A 16,493-nucleotide genomic window follows, 5' to 3' on the forward strand; every position below is an offset into this window, starting at 1 on the left:
AGAAACAGGACACACACAGAACGAGAGACGGAGAATGCTACAGCAGGCTAAGAAGAGACATTGGACGACTGACGGAGTACTTGAACGGGAATCGAGGAAGAAAGGTTATGAAAGCTGCCAAAGAGATCATGGATAGAAACAGGACACACACAGAACGAGAGACGGAGAATGCTACAGCTCACCATTGCCTCGACACTCTGAAGCAAAAATTAAGTCTGTATGCAGAACGCCTGAGGAGATATAAAAGCAATTATAGCCGGAAAAGAGACAATAATTCATTCGAAAAGTCGGAAGAATCTTTCTACCGGTCACTCACATCGTCGGATGGAGAAAATGGAAAGTTACCACCAAAGGAAGCCATTGAACAATTCTGGACCGAACAATTATCAACGAAACCTCACTTCAATGGAGATACCGGATGGATTGAAGATGAGAAATCTGAAGCTTTAAAATATGAGCCGATGCAGCATGACATGATCACAATTGAAGAAGTAAAATCAGCTATCAGAGGACTGCACAACTGGAAAGCACCTGGGCCGGATGGATTACAGAACTTCTGGATCAAGAAACTTTGGATCATGCATGACAAATTGACCTCCGCAATAAATGATGTCATTGAACATCCTGAAAGAATGCCAGTATTCCTTACACATGGCACAACATACTTGTTACCTAAAGACCAAAGGAATACAGAAGACCCATCCAAGTACCGACCAATCACATGTCTTCCAACGCTGTACAAATTAATCACATCGTGCATTTCAAACCGAATTCACAACCATTGCGAAAGGAATAACATCATCGCCATGCAACAGAAAGGATGCACCAAAGACAGCCGAGGGTGCAAAGAACAACTAATAATAGATTCAGTTATCTGCAATCAAGCATTCTCCAAGCGAAGGAATCTTTACGCTGCGTACATAGACTACAAAAAAGCATTCGATTCTATACCTCACGAATGGCTCTTGACGATCTTGAAGATTTACAAGGTGGATCCCAATATTGTTAAGTTCCTGAAAAACGCCATGTCAACCTGGCGTACTAGTCTTCAAATGAAAGCAGTAGATTGCTCCATTACAACAGGACCTATTCCAATAAGACGCGGAATTTTCCAAGGAGACTCGCTGAGCCCTCTGTGGTTCTGCATAGCCCTGAATCCCTTGTCTCATAGATTGAATTCTACGGACTACGGATTTTCCATCAAGAGCGGCAGTAGAACTATGATGAAACTGAATCATCTCCTTTACATGGACGACTTGAAACTCTTCGCATCTACCAAAAAACAAATGCAACTGATGCTGAAAATGGTGGAAGGATTCTCGGAAGACATCAAAACGAAGTTTGGACTAGAAAAATGTCGACTGCTGAACATAACGAGAGGGAAAATAGAAGATGGTACGTTCGAACTCAAGGAAGGTGCAGAAATTGAAGCATTAAAGGAAGGAGACACATACAAGTATCTAGGCATAAAACAGGCAAGAAAAATCAATCAGACCCAGATGAAGAAAGAATTAACGGAGGAGTTCACCCGAAGATTGAGAAGGATAATGAGAACTGGTCTTAACAGCAAGAATCTGATAAAAGCGATTAACACCTACGCTTGCTCGGCGCTGAGCTATTCATTTGGTATTATCTCTTGGACGACCACCGATTTAGCAGCTTTACAGAGAAAAATAAGGACGATGCTGACTAAACACAATAAACATCACCCCAAAAGCTCAATAGAACGGACAGAGCTGCCACGACATCTTGGGGGTAGAGGAATTGTTGATTTGTCCAACCGTATGTCCCAGGAAATTGAAGGACTTCGAAAATATTTCTTGAGCAAGGCAGCTTCGTCAGAACTCCATCGAGTAGTTTGTGTTTCTGATAGTTCTACACCATTAAAGCTACAACAGGATCACTTGGAAACCGTCGAACACTCTGCAGAAAGTAAAATGCAGAAACTGATTGGCAAACCTTTGCATGGGAGGCACCAGAACGAGGTCAACCATGATTACGTCGATATATCTGCGTCGAACTACTGGTTGACTTCCGGAAGGTTGTTTCCTGAGACAGATGGCTTCATGCTCGCCATCCAGGATCAGGTGATTCCAACAAGAAACTACATGAAGTACATCGCCAAGGATGCCTCAGTGGCGGACGATAGCTGTCGTTATGGCTGTGCTACACATGAAACTATCCAGCACATCACCGGCGGATGTCAGAAGTTCGCGGGCACGGAGTACAAAAACAGACATGATGCTGTTGCCAAGATTCTTCACCAAGAATTGGCACTAAAACACCAACTTCTGACTTCGAAAAAGGTTCCTTATTACAATTACCATCCGGATGCTGTGCTGGAAAACGAACATCACAAGCTCTACTGGGATCGCACGGTTCTCACAGACCGAAAAATAACCCACAATTGACCAGACCTCATATTGCTCAATAAGGATGAGGACAGAGCACTATTTATCGACGTGGCAATTCCAAATAATACCAATCTTCTGGATAGGCACACTGAAAAAATTTCAAAATACAGAGATCTCGAGGAACAGACCAGACGACAGTGGAAGCTGAAAGATATCAAGACCATCCCTATTGTCATTTCATGTACAGGCCTGATACCGAAGAAACTACTAGAGTACTTCAGGAAACTTCAGTAGGACGAAAATATCTATAGAGTCATGCAGAAGGCGGTACTGCTCGGAACGGCCAGAACTGTACGCAAGTACATGGGGAATGCAGAGGAACACCGTCTGCTCCGACAGGAAGTGCGGGTGGAGCAGGAATCCAACCTACAGCAGGGAGGCAAGGAGCGACCCGGACCCGACCACCACCACGAGCCCGAAAACCTGGAAAGGGCTCCAACAGAGCTTAATCCTTTTGATATCTGAGATATCTGGGATAAGTGAATTTTCCTCTGGAGAGGAGTGTGAAAGCCGCAAGGCTAAAGTCATTAATTAGTGCTCACCCAAGCGGGGTTAGTTAGAAAGCGCATGAAGTGGACAACGTCCATGAATGAAACTATTGTGCGCATATATAACTCCATCACGGGACTAGGGCAGAACCCGAACAACTATAGGAAAAGGCTCCATGAGGAATTCTGCAACGCCTACCCAAATCTCAATGTCACTGAACAACGAGTGGCAGACCAGTACCGCGTAATTCTGAGAAATGAACTGATACCAACGGCCCGAATCGACGCAATTAAACGAGAACTTCAGCGTCCGCTAGCAATAGAGAATAACACCAACACCTCTGATGAAATTCACATGCCTGGGCAACAACAGGCAGAAGAAACTGATACTGAAAGTCCATCATGCAATGCAAGTGAGCCTGAACAGCAGGACGATAGGGAAGAGCTCCACCGACAAGTTGACTCTGACATGAGGAGATACTTTGCCGAACTGGAAGGAACAGATCCTCTTCATCGAGTAGCACCTCCACGACTCAATACATCCAAGAAACTATCACTTATAATCGACATCTTGAATAAGGACGTTTTACCTGGGTACCTACAGAACGGAAGTTCATTGGAATATCTGCATCTAGTTTTTTACTGTGCTGCGCTAACGACAGCGAAAACCATAGGGGCAAAAATTCGCCGAACGAACAACGATGGTCCAAAATTACACAAATTACACGCGTCAGCATGGCAGGAACGTCTTCAACACAAAACAGAAAGGCTAAGAAGAGACATTGGACGACTGACGGAGTACTTGAACGGGAATCGGGGAAGAAAGGTTGTGAAAGCTGCCAAAGAGGTCATGGATAGAAACAGGACACACACAGAACGAGAGACGGAGAATGCTACAGCTCACCAGTGCCTCGACACTTTGAAGCAAAAATTAAGTCTGTATGCAGAACGCTTGAGGAGATATAAAAGCAATTATAGCCGGAAAAGAGACAATAATTCATTCAAAAAGTCGGAAGAAACTTTCTACCGGTCATTCACATCGTCTGATGGAGAAAATGGAAAGTTACCACCAAAGGAAGCCATTGAACAATTCTGGACCGAACAATTATCAACAAAACCTCAGTTCAATGGCGATACCGGATGGATTGAAGATGAAAAATCTGAAGCTAGAAAATATGAGCCGATGCAGCATGACATGATCACAATTGAAGAAGTAAAATCAGCTATCAGAGGACTGCACAACTGGAAAGCACCTGGGCCTGATGGATTACAGAACTTCTGGATCAAGAAACTTTGGATCATGCATGACAAATTGACCTCCGCAATAAATGATGTCATTGAAAATCCTGAAAGAATGCCAGTATTCCTTACACATGGCACAACATACCTGCTACCTAAAGACCAAAGGAATACAGAAGACCCATCCAAGTACCGACCAATCACATGTCTCCCAACGATGTACAAATTAATCACATCGTGCATTTCAAACCGAATTTACAACCATTGCGAAAGGAATAACATCATCGCCATGCAACAGAAAGGATGCACCAAAGACAGCCGAGGTTGCAAAGAACAACTAATAATAGATTCAGTTATCTGCAATCAAGCGTTCTCCAAGCGAAGGAATCTTTACGCTGCGTACATAGACTACAAGAAAGCATTCGATTCTATACCTCACGAATGGCTCTTGACGATCTTGAAGATTTACAAGGTGGATCCCAATATTGTTGAGTTCCTGAAAAACGCCATGTCAACCTGGCGTACTAGTCTTCAAATGAAAGCAGCAAATTGCTCCATTACAACAGGACCTATTCCAATAAGACGCGGTATTTTCCAAGGAGACTCGCTGAGCCCTCTGTGGTTCTGCATGGCCCTGAATCCCTTGTCTCATAGATTGAATTCTACGGACTACGGATTTTCCATCAAGAGCGGCAGTAGAACTATGATGAAACTGAATCATCTCCTTTACATGGACGATTTGAAACTCTTCGCATCTACCAAAAAACAAATGCAACTGATGCTGAAAATGGTGGAAGGATTCTCGGAAGACATCAAAATGAAGTTTGGACTAGAAAAATGTCGACTGCTAAACATAGCGAGAGGAAAAATAGAAGATGGTACGTTCAAACTCAAGGAAGGTGCAGAAATTGAAGCATTAAAGGAAGGAGACACATACAAGTATCTAGGCATAAAACAGGCAAGAAAAATCAATCAGACCCAGATGAAGAAAGAATTAACGGAGGAGTTCACCCGAAGATTGAGAAGGATAATGAGAACTGGTCTCAACAGCAAGAATCTGATAAAAGCGATTAACACCTACGCTTGCTCGGCGCTGAGCTATTCATTTGGTATTATCTCTTGGACGACCACCGATTTAGCAGCTTTACAGAGAAAAATACGGACGATGCTGACTAAACACAATAAACATCACCCCAAAAGCTCAATAGAACGGACAGAGCTGCCCCGACATCTTGGGGGTAGAGGAATTGTTGATTTGTCCAACCGTATGTCCCAGGAAATTGAAGGACTTTGAAAATATTTCTTGAGCAAGGCAGCTTCGTCAGAACTCCATCGAGTAGTTTGTGTTGCTGATAGTTCTACACCATTAAAGCTACAGCAGGATCACTTGGAAACCGTCGAAAACTCTGCAGAAAGTAAAATGCAGAAACTGATTGGCAAAACTTTGCATGGGAGGCACCAGAACGAGGTCGACATATCTGCGTCGAACTACTGGTTGACTTCCGGAAGGTTGTTTCCTGAGACAGAGGGCTTCATGCTCGCCATCCAGGATCAGGTGATTCCAACAAGAAATTACATGAAATACATCGCCAAGGATGCCTCAGTGGCGGACGACAGCTGTCGTTATGGCTGTGCGACTCACGAAACTATCCAGCACATCACCGGGGGATGTCAGAAGTTCGCGGGCACGGAGTACAAGAATAGACATGATGCTGTTGCCAAGATTCTTCACCAAGAATTGGCACTAAAACACCAACTTCTAACTTCGAAAAAGGTTTCTTATTACAATTACCATCCGGATGCAGTATTGGAAAATGAACATCACAAACTCTACTGGGATCGCACGGTTCTCACAGACCGGAAAATAACCCACAATAGACCAGACCTCATATTGCTCAATAAGGACGAGGACACAGCACTATTCATCGACGTGGCAATTCCAAATAATAACAATCTTCTAGATAGACACACTGAAAAAATTTCAAAATACAGAGATCTCGAGGAACAAACCAGAAGACAATGGAAGCTGAAAGATATAAAGACCATCCCTATTGTCATTTCGTCTACAGGCCTGATACCGAAGAAACTACTAGAGAACTTGAGGAAACTTCAGTTGGACGAAAATATTTATAAAGTCATGCAGAAGGCGGTACTGCTCGGAACGGCGAGAACTGTACGCAAGTACATGGGGAATGCAGAAGAACACCGTCTGCTCCGACAGGAAGTGCGAGTGGAGCAGGAATCCAACCTACAGCAGGGAGCAGAGGAGCGACCCGGACCCGACCACCACCACGAGCCCGAAAACCTGGAAAGGGCTCCAACAGAGCTTAATCCTTTTGATATCTGAGATATCTGGGATAAGTGAATTTTCCTCTGGAGAGGAGTGTGAAAGCCGCAAGGCTAAAGTCATAATAAGCCTCAGTGGCGGACGATAGCTGTCGTTATGGCTGTGCTACACATGAAACTATCCAGCACATCACCGGCGGATGTCAGAAGTTCGCGGGCACGGAGTACAAAAATAGACATGATGCTGTTGCCAAGATTCTTCACCAAGAATTGGCACTAAAACACCAACTTCTAACTTCGAAAAAGGTTCCTTATTACAATTACCATCCGGATGCTGTGCTGGAAAACGAACATCACAAGCTCTACTGGGATCGCACGGTTCTCACAGACCGAAAAATAACCCACAATAGACCAGACCTCATATTGCTCAATAAGGATGAGGACAGAGCACTATTCATAGACGTGGCAATTCCAAATAATACCAATCTTCTAGATAGGCACACTGAAAAAATTTCAAAATACAGAGATCTCGAGGAACAAACCAGAAGACAGTGGAAGCTGAAAGATATCAAGTCCATCCCTATTGTCATTTCATCTACAGGCCTGATACCGAAGAAACTACTAGAGAACTTGAGGAAACTTCAGTTGGACGAAAATATCTATAGAGTCATGCAGAAAGCGGTACTGCTCGGAACGGCGAGAACTGTACGCAAGTACATGGGGAATGCAGAGGAACACCGTCTGCTCCGACAGGAAGTGCGGGTGGAGCCAACCTACAGCAGGGAGGCGAGGAGCGACCCGGACCCGACCACCACCACGAGCCCGAAAACCTGGAAAGGGCTCCAACAGAGCTTAATCCTTTTGATATCTGAGATATCTGGGATAAGTGAATTTTCCTCTGGAGAGGAGTGTGAAAGCCGCAAGGCTAAAGTCATAATAATAATTTAATAATTCTCAGTATCAAGATACAGGAAGCGTCAAAGAAAAAAAATCAAATACAATAGTATTCAAAAAATATGTAAGTTAATTTGTAAAGGACTAGTACCACAATTGCACATAAAACTAACAAAACATTGTTGATCCATTTATTCATGTAAAAAAGAATGAAGGCCGGTCCAAAAATTCTTTCAAGCTATATACAGTAGTCTTCAACAGAGCCCTCTTTATCTCCCTGTCGAATCTCGTAGCATTTAACCGTTTTATAGTATCCGGTATCGAATTGTACAAAACGGCTCCCCAGTAATCAACAAATTGCTGTGATGATGTTAGACGATGAAAGGGTATTTCTAAGGCTGTTCTATTTCTTGTTCCATACGGATGCCTCTGCATATTCCTCGGGAAGTTTCTGATATTAGCATGCACATACTTCAGTGTGGATGATATGAAAATACTTGGGACAGTCAAGATGCCCCCAGCCCTGAATGCCTCTCTACAACTGTCTCTGGGTCCAAGGCCGAAAAGAGCCCTTATAGCCCTCTTCTGGAGTAAAAGCACTCTTTGCGCTTCCGATGAACTACCCCAAAAAAGAATGGCGTAGGAGGCCACACTATGGAAGTTGGCAAAATAAGTTAGCCTGGCCATTTCATATGTTGTGCACATTTTCACCCGTCGAATGGAATACACAGCCACTGACAGTTTTGCTACCAGTGCATCAATGTTGGTCCTCCAGCCTAGTCCAGATTCCAAATGGACTCCCAAAAACTTAACGGAGGCTCTCTGATCCAATGCATGGGAAAATGTGAGCTGCTGTGTCTTGCTCTCATTCATTTTCAGTCTATTCGCCTGAAACCACTTTCCGATGTCTTCCAGTAGTTTCTTCGCTTTATTTCGTATCTCGTCCACACTTCTACCTCTCAGCATAACAGAGGTATCATCAGCAAACAGTACAGCTCCATAAATATATGGGTGAAGAATTAATAGAGAGAAGACGACAGAATATGGAAGTGGATAATATAGTTATCGGTACTATTGAGGAACCGAATATAAATGTTCTTGCGGCGATATTCGAGGGATCCGAACCGCCCATAGATGTATATTTAGTATTGTATTCTCATAGAGAAGACGATCCCGAGTCGCGCAATAGACATCGCGAGATAAAAATTCTTAATCCGATGGCGGATCCGCATATCCATTGTTATTTCCTTGCGGTGATTATGGCTAACAGAGTGGTATCGAATATAATGAGACATCTAATAAAACGACACGGAAAACCGTAACCATCCATCAATATTACAGATATAGGTTATATTTTAGAGTTACGTTTTCGATCATCCACCACGGCGGTAAATTGTTTCAGCAATACACAGTAGATAGATGGTTGAAATGCGAGATGGTTCGTTTGTGGTGATACAGACAGAATCGGCGGATTTCAGAAGTACCACCGAAGATACTCTGAGACGATATAATACAGGGTCTTTCACGAGGAACCTCACCCATATTTATACAGGAAACTACTGAACGTATTTTCATGTAATTCAGCACTTATAAGTATTTCACGATGCTGATGAAATCTAAAATATTTTAAAGGCATGAGCACTTCCGGTTTTTCCGGAAATGACGTCAACTTCCATTTTTCAAATTAGAACAACATTTTTTTATTGCAGAAATAGATTCTTTAGAAAATTTCAAGTTATTTTGATGTAACATTTTTCAGTTTTGGTTGGAAAATTCTCTCTGAGCGGGAAAATTCGAAAAAAAAATCGAAAATAGAGCTCCGCTGAAACAAGAATAACTTCGAGGTTTTTGGATGGAAAATTTTCATTTTTGGGATTTTTCAAGATGTAAGATTGATGTATCCACTTTAAAAATCGAAATCGCGATTCATGATAGAGGGGGTGAAAAAATCGCTTTCAAAGTTAGGGATGACAAAATCGTGAAAAATCAATTCTTTCAAATTAGAACCCCATTTTTTTATGGCAGATATTGAATCTACGTTAAAAAATAATGTGAGTGTATGCATCACACCCTTGCCCTAAAGTGGATATTTTCTGAGTTATTCACAAAAAACTGTTTTTCGTCTTGAATTTTCAGCTATTTCTTTTCCCTTCACGCCAAAAAGATGAAATTTTCAGGAACTGTTAGTTGAACCATGCTGTAGATTTTTCACCCCTTCTTGAAACCGACTTCAAGTTACTATTAGGAGAACCATGGCAAACTCTCGCAGTTATAACTAGAGAAGATGCTCAAAGTTTGACCGTCAATTTCTAGACATTTATTTATACGTCTCAGGAATGCTTCGTGCGTTGCTCTTCTTATTTCATCGAGAGAAAGAGATCTGCAAAAGTGTTTAAAAACCAAATTTAGGTATTACAATTAATTTTACACGTATTTTCTATTGCGTTCCAATGTACTTGAGCACTCAACCTTTCATTAGAAAATCGATTGACAAGAGATTCGTATGCAATTTGATAATTGTTCGAGCTCATAGGTAAAGTGCGTACTAAGGAAAGAGGCGGACCTTCTAGGGAAGAAATCAAGTAATTGAATTTTTCAATTTCAGTTAAAGAGTGGTTATTATGAACCAGAGCATCAAAAACATGTTACAAACTGCGTATAATCCCCTCTAAACTTTTTAATTTCTATTTGCGGAAGACGGACATTCGGTGTACAAGCTGTAGCAATAGAACCAAGACTTTGCTTGCGAATTAAACTTGCTTGTGCTGAGATATTTAAAGATTCGCCATTCGGATCGAATAATTGTGTATAGATTGTTTTGACGGAAAAAAACTGATCCTGAAATTCCTTCCTAATTAATTCTTCATTTGTAAGGTCAGAATTATCATCGCTTTGCAACATAATACCAGTAACAGTTTGATGCTGTTTATGAAATTCTTCACGAACATTATCAATTTCAGTGAAACGAATTTTGAAGGACGTTCTAAGCGAGGAATCTGAAACGGCTTGATTAGCCAAATCCAGAAGTGAAGATAATTCACTAATGCATGAATTTCTATTGAATTTGGCTTTCTTCAATTTGAAATCCGTCATATTGCGATTTGAATAAACCGATCAAAGTAATAATTATATTATTCAATATCCTGATGAATAAGAAAAAAGTTCGACTTCAACTGATTCAATTATTATAGCATCAACAAATGTTTTATTCTCGAATAATAAATATTGGTGAATTCAATTCAAATGAGTTGCAATGAAAATTCGATGAATATGTGCATCGACTGCGATAAGCGAACGCTGAGCGTTATCCGATGCGTCAATGCAGCAAAAAATCTTCGTAGCGTAAACAATGGGAATTAGAAGTACCAAATGAAAAATCAAAATGCTAAATTTTCAATACAATGCGAAATGCGAAGTTTCAGAATCCGGTGCGCTAAAGGACCAATTATACAGTCCACTTTTCTCAACAGTTTACCTGAGCTATCGGACATAACAGTGATTTCGAAGCTTCTTGAATACGCGTAGATCGGCCGGCCGAGCCTCGGAGTGGGGATATAAGAATCGCTGTTCCCATATTGAATTGAATTAGGTCAGTGTCGTAGAATAAGAGAAAGGGGTGCACGTACGTGTTTATCAGTTTTCTTCGATTCATATCGTAAATTTTGATAATCCGAGTGAATTCTAAATTTCTTGGATTGTTGAATAATTGGAGTGGTAGCAAATCGAAACAAACTTTGCATCCTGTCACAAAATCATATGACAGTAGAAGAAGGAATGGTGAAATAAAGAAAGGAAAAATTATTACATTATCACTCATAATCAAAATTGTAGATGTGTTTCAGTGAACTTAAAATTTTGATTCGTATTGACGTTGATGTTTTGTGTTGTAATAAATTTGTTATCGGTATTTACAGAAAGACTCCGAAGAAGAATAAAACTATAATTCAAAAGCTTGGCAAAAACAAAGAAGTGTAGTACATTTTTTCTCTAAAAACAAGCCTAAACTTTTATACACTGCGGTTGTATAAAGAAAATCAGATTATATCTGCAGGGTGGGACATAAGTCTGAAATAAAATTAATGTTTCTTCAATATTGATCAACCACCTAAAATGAAGACGCTGAAACCCACCAATTGCTTTTCAATTAACTTCTTCTTCTATCTAAATATTTTCTCAACCAATAATTTAACATCAAGATGCTGAAAAACATGTCAATTGAGTTCTGATTGCACTTATTTTTGGGACATAAAATTGAATATTCCGCGTTTTCATTTCCAGTTATTGGTTGGAAAAAAAGAAACTAATTTTATTCCAGGATATTCCCTGTATATCCTGGGTCGGGCCGACCCACACTTTATGGGCACAAGCCGTCACTGACGCTATCTCTGGTACTAATGTCATTTTCAAATATAAAATAGAAGTTTTTGCCATCTGTCCAAGTTTCCACAAGAAAAGATTCAAGAAACGTTCGCTATTATAAAATTTGATTTTAGCATCGATTTTTTCTCAAGACTCGAAATGGAAGTAAAAAAAATTTAATTCATGATTCATTTTCGAATGAGAGAGCTGTAACCGACAGAAGGAATTCTTAACTTGTTGCTAATTCCCATTATGCTCTGACGAACGATCATAATCATCTTGGGATGATAATGAGGTAGGTACTTTATAAATGAACTGCAAGCCCAGTCAACCAGAAATGTAACAGTAAGTCGCAGGGAGTACCCAAAAATATCGCACTGAAGCGCTTCTTTGAGAAGTTTCATGGATGTACTTAAGATTTCACATTGTGGACATTAACGTCCGCATATTGTTAAGTTTGCGAATTCCTCAAGTTTAAATCCCTAGTGGTTACATGAAACATCATATCGAGATGTTCCGATGAAGTGAACATAGCTACTATTATGCGACTTCTCTCTGTTGATATTTTTGAAATATTGAATCTGTGATATTTTTAGAACATGAAATGATGTGTTGTGAATACATTTCGATGAACTCTACCCAGCGACTTCTCTAAGAAAAACTTTCAGTAACTGTCTGAAATGTTCTATTTATCAGCACGTGGTCTCGAAGTTAACTCATAACCTATATCCCGCTATGCCAAACGTGGTGTGACGTGTTTCATTTTGTGACTGCGTTGTGTTGAGAGAATGAACAAACAAAATCTTTATGAATGAATTTTTAGAATAATTTTTTTAACAAAGCTGTTCTATTATTAAATTTCGTTTTGGTTAAGTGTTACTTGACGTTGATTGATTAATTAACGTGCAGTAAAAGGTTAGTAGTTATATAACCTATTGAAATAATGACTACATCATGAACACTTCCTGGCTCTCTTATCCTCCCCATTTTTGCACCTTTGTAACGTTCAACTTTCAACATACCTCATATGAATTTAGGTGATAAGTAACATTCACAACCTTCAAAATCAAACTTGGAATTGATTTGAATCATCGAGAGAACTTCAAATTATTATTTTAGATACTATGCTGGAAAAAATCACCTTCTACTGTTGTTAGATTTTTCATGACACTCAATTTATTACTATCAATACAGCTCTGATTTTTTCTTCTTCATCTGGACCATGCCGTTCCTGAAGTGGAATGAAGATTTATAACAAGATATATGTTCTTTATTTTATATATTTGGATTTGTATGAAACATATTAATCTTGAATAAAAAAATATCAGTAATTCATATAGTTGTTCAATTTCCCTTTTGAGGATGAGAGCAGAATGCGAAATATATGTAGGTAAGAGTAAAGAGTAAACACAGGGTACAAATGATGAGGCGTTCAGAGCAGAAGAGGCCCAAGCTACATTTTTTCTGAAATTGAGTTTACGAGTATATAAATGATTTCCAGGCAGTTCTTACTGTTAATTCAATTTCAGAAAAATTGTAGCTTGGGTCACTTTTCCTCGGAACGCCTCGAATATAGAGTGCAAATTGATTGCCACGATGGTAATTATCAAATTGAACATGAATATAACTTCAATAGAGGATACACTTTGGTAGTTTATTCTGTCAAAATAATCGTTCCAAAAACCTCCAAAATGAGAAGTCGCAAAGTTGCTGTCTAGGGTGCTTTTTTTACACCTACTATGTGATGTACTGGGTAATTACCCGCGATATGCGATGTTACGGACATTAAGCACTCTCCAGTAAGTACTGGTGGCCTTTTTATAAATCAACATTGTGAAGTCGCATTTCCACAGTGGTAATTCCCAACAACTTCCCTGTGACTGAAACTGGTTGACTGGGAAGACCTCGTCAATAAGTCAGAAAAAGCTCTTGACATGTTTACATTCCAATGGGTAATACCGAAGGCAGACAGTTCGAAGGTTCAATAAAAATGTCAGTATTTCGGACCCATGCAAATAAGCAAACCTGAAGTACACAATTGTACTTTATGGGGAATACCTTCTTTCGAAGAGTGCTGTGTAAATTTCTCAAAATTTATAGGTTTCTTGCGGATTTCATGAGTCCTGGTCAAATTACAATCGATGTTTGTAGAAATGTACGTACGTCTTCGAACTCGATTTTCAAAGAATGGATGATGATTAAGACCAAATTCCTGTATCAATCATATTCAGTTGAATTCAGGTTTACAAAATTTCCAGAAAATGATGAATTTATATAATGTTTTCATCTTTTTGAATGAAAAAGTGATCTTCTGAGTCTTTCTCTCATAACCTAACACTACATAGAAGCTCAAAGAACTATACGCATTATCCTATTATTAATGAGAATATCCTACCAACTTCACTGAACTAGTTTCTGAGTTTTTCTGTACACAATTGTTCCTTTATGGACAATACCTCCTTTGGAAGGGTACTGTATAAATTTCTCAAAATTTATGAGTTTCTTGCGGATTTCACGCTGAGGCGTAGGTCTGTTTCCAAGCAACGTGTTTTCAAGAACTATTATAAAATTATTTCTAGTATCAATATCCTTACGTTATTACTTATGACAATTAATAGGATATTGCGTATGAAACTTAATGTTTTTGTATTTTGTCAGGTTTTGAGTTCACTTTAATTCCGGATATTTGAAAAAATGCTGGGAAAATAACGAGCATTTCCATATGACTTCCTCACATGTACCTAATACTAGATAGTAGTGGTATACAGACATATAGATCATCTATTGGTTGAAAAGGTTTCAAGACATATTAATTTGAATTCAGGTTTACAAAATTTCCTGAAAGTGATGCATTCTATATTAGAAACTGTTTCATCTTTCTGAATACCCGCAATGAAAGTGATCTCATAACCTAGCACTATGAAAAATCACGAAGAACTATACGCATCATCCTCTACTATCAATGAAAATAACCGACCAACTTGACTGAACTAACTTTTGCGTTTTTCTTCTTGGAGAACAATTCGAGAAACGATGGATATTATTTATTCTGAAGAATAAATAGAAAAAACATGGGATAAGAACGTGACTAGAACGTAACATTTGGTTTACTAAAGAGAAGATCAATTTAAAGAGATTTAAATTGAGTTTTCACTTATAACTTGAAAACAATGCTGTTAGTGACACTATTCTATGACCATTGAAAATCGAGGTTGAAAACATGCCATCTATTTTTCCCTAGATCTTATGGTTACAGAACTGCCATTCAATCCCCGAACATCCCGAATTTTGCCCTGTACATTTTGGAATTTCTGAAAACATCGATTGAAGGGAACTCTGCAAGGAACACATAAAACTTGACAAATTTACCATCCCAAAGAAGATATTCCTCGTCAAGTAAACCGAGTAGGTACTCGGTCAGGGCTCCGAAATACTGACATTTATGTTGAAGCTTCAAAATGTCCGTCCTTGAATTTACCCATTGAAAATCAAACAAGTCAAGATCTTGACGAGACCTAGTACCTAGAGTTCTAGGAATTTGAATATTACCATAGTGACCATTAAGAAAGTACCCCATTATCATCTCGAGATCATTACAATCGTTGGTCAGAATCCTCTGATTATCCAATTGAAGTTTCAAGATAATTTTTGAAATTAATCTGGAATTTCTGTTAGAATGAAAAAAACAACCTTGAAATAAAGGGTAACGTTGATCTGATAAAAAGACCAAACCGTAAAAGAACGAATTTTGATTCACCGAACAAATTTGTGAAAAAAATTGAACAATTTGTTTTCTAGTCTAGGTACCTTATCGTCATCATGTCAAATTGTATTTTGCTTAAAATTGCGAGTTTATTACAATGATATGAGATGATTTATAGAATGAAACCCTCAGGCTTAATTGAAGACTCATATTTTTTATTTCAATACAGCCGTGTATAACATTTTCTGTTTTTTCAATCATTAAAAAAAATTTATGAATATGTTGTACACATTTCATTAGGAGGCATTTGTGAAACGCCGTATGAGATATATTATTCTATTCGATCTCCTTCCTCGAGGGGTACGAAAACTCCAACTTTTTTCAGTTTGTTACTCTGGGGTTTTTTCAGTTTATCATCATCTTCGATTTCGATGAGTGCTTTCTGAAAGTGTGAAATTATTCTTTGTGGAACTAAGGTGATTTCCTACACTGAAAAATTGCAACCAAAGGTAGAATCTAAGTTCTTCCAACTTTTTTTTTCATTTTTTTTTTCTCGGTCCGAAATAGTTTCCTTTTCTCAATATAAATACTCACCTCATTCAAAAGTTCAACTTAAACATACTGTCACTACGCAAAATTGAATTACCTTAACTTCATGTGTGTTGAATTTCTCGACAATTCAAATAAAATTTCAAAATTTTTCTCATCAAAATTGCGTACACACAACTATACCTCACTTGTGAATGTTAGAGATGGATTTTCAGACTACTCATTGAATATGTAGATGTCATACTTGAAATGAAGTGAATCTAGGTAAAAAATTTCATTTCATTCCACTGGACATAACATAAATCTCATTAAATTTGACTGGATCATTATCGTGTTATCACATTTAAAAACGTAATAGGGGATTATTTTAACATTTGAGTTTTTTTTGAGAAACATGCATAAGATAGTGTAGTACATTTGTGAAATTTTTGATGACCTCGAAAATCTCAAAATAAAATCAAAATAGGAATTATGGGATTAAAGTAATTTCGAGCCTAATTGAAGTTTATGTTAAACATTAAACATATAAAGAATGTTTAACTAAATCTAATACTAATTATA

General features: G+C 38.8%; 1 protein-coding gene across 5 annotated transcripts in view; it reads left to right on the forward strand.

Annotated features, from left to right (window-relative positions):
• Positions 1-16,493, forward strand: part of LOC123321460 (ankyrin-1-like) — a 72,582-nt gene that overhangs the window by 51,325 nt on the left and 4,764 nt on the right. Inside the window, exon 1 of one of the 5 annotated variants that reach the window (XM_044909076.1) lies at positions 7,311-7,445. The exons of 3 other annotated variants lie outside the window; for them this stretch is intronic. The gene's annotated coding sequence lies outside the window, so the exon portion shown is untranslated. Of the gene's footprint in view, positions 1-7,310; positions 7,446-10,890; positions 10,911-16,493 lie in introns of those variants that run through there. One more of the 5 variants, XM_044909077.1, reaches the window with a different exon arrangement.

The sequence above is a fragment of the Coccinella septempunctata genome, chromosome X, assembly GCF_907165205.1.
Source record: "Coccinella septempunctata chromosome X, icCocSept1.1, whole genome shotgun sequence".
NCBI classification, from domain to species: Eukaryota; Metazoa; Arthropoda; class Insecta; order Coleoptera; family Coccinellidae; genus Coccinella; species Coccinella septempunctata.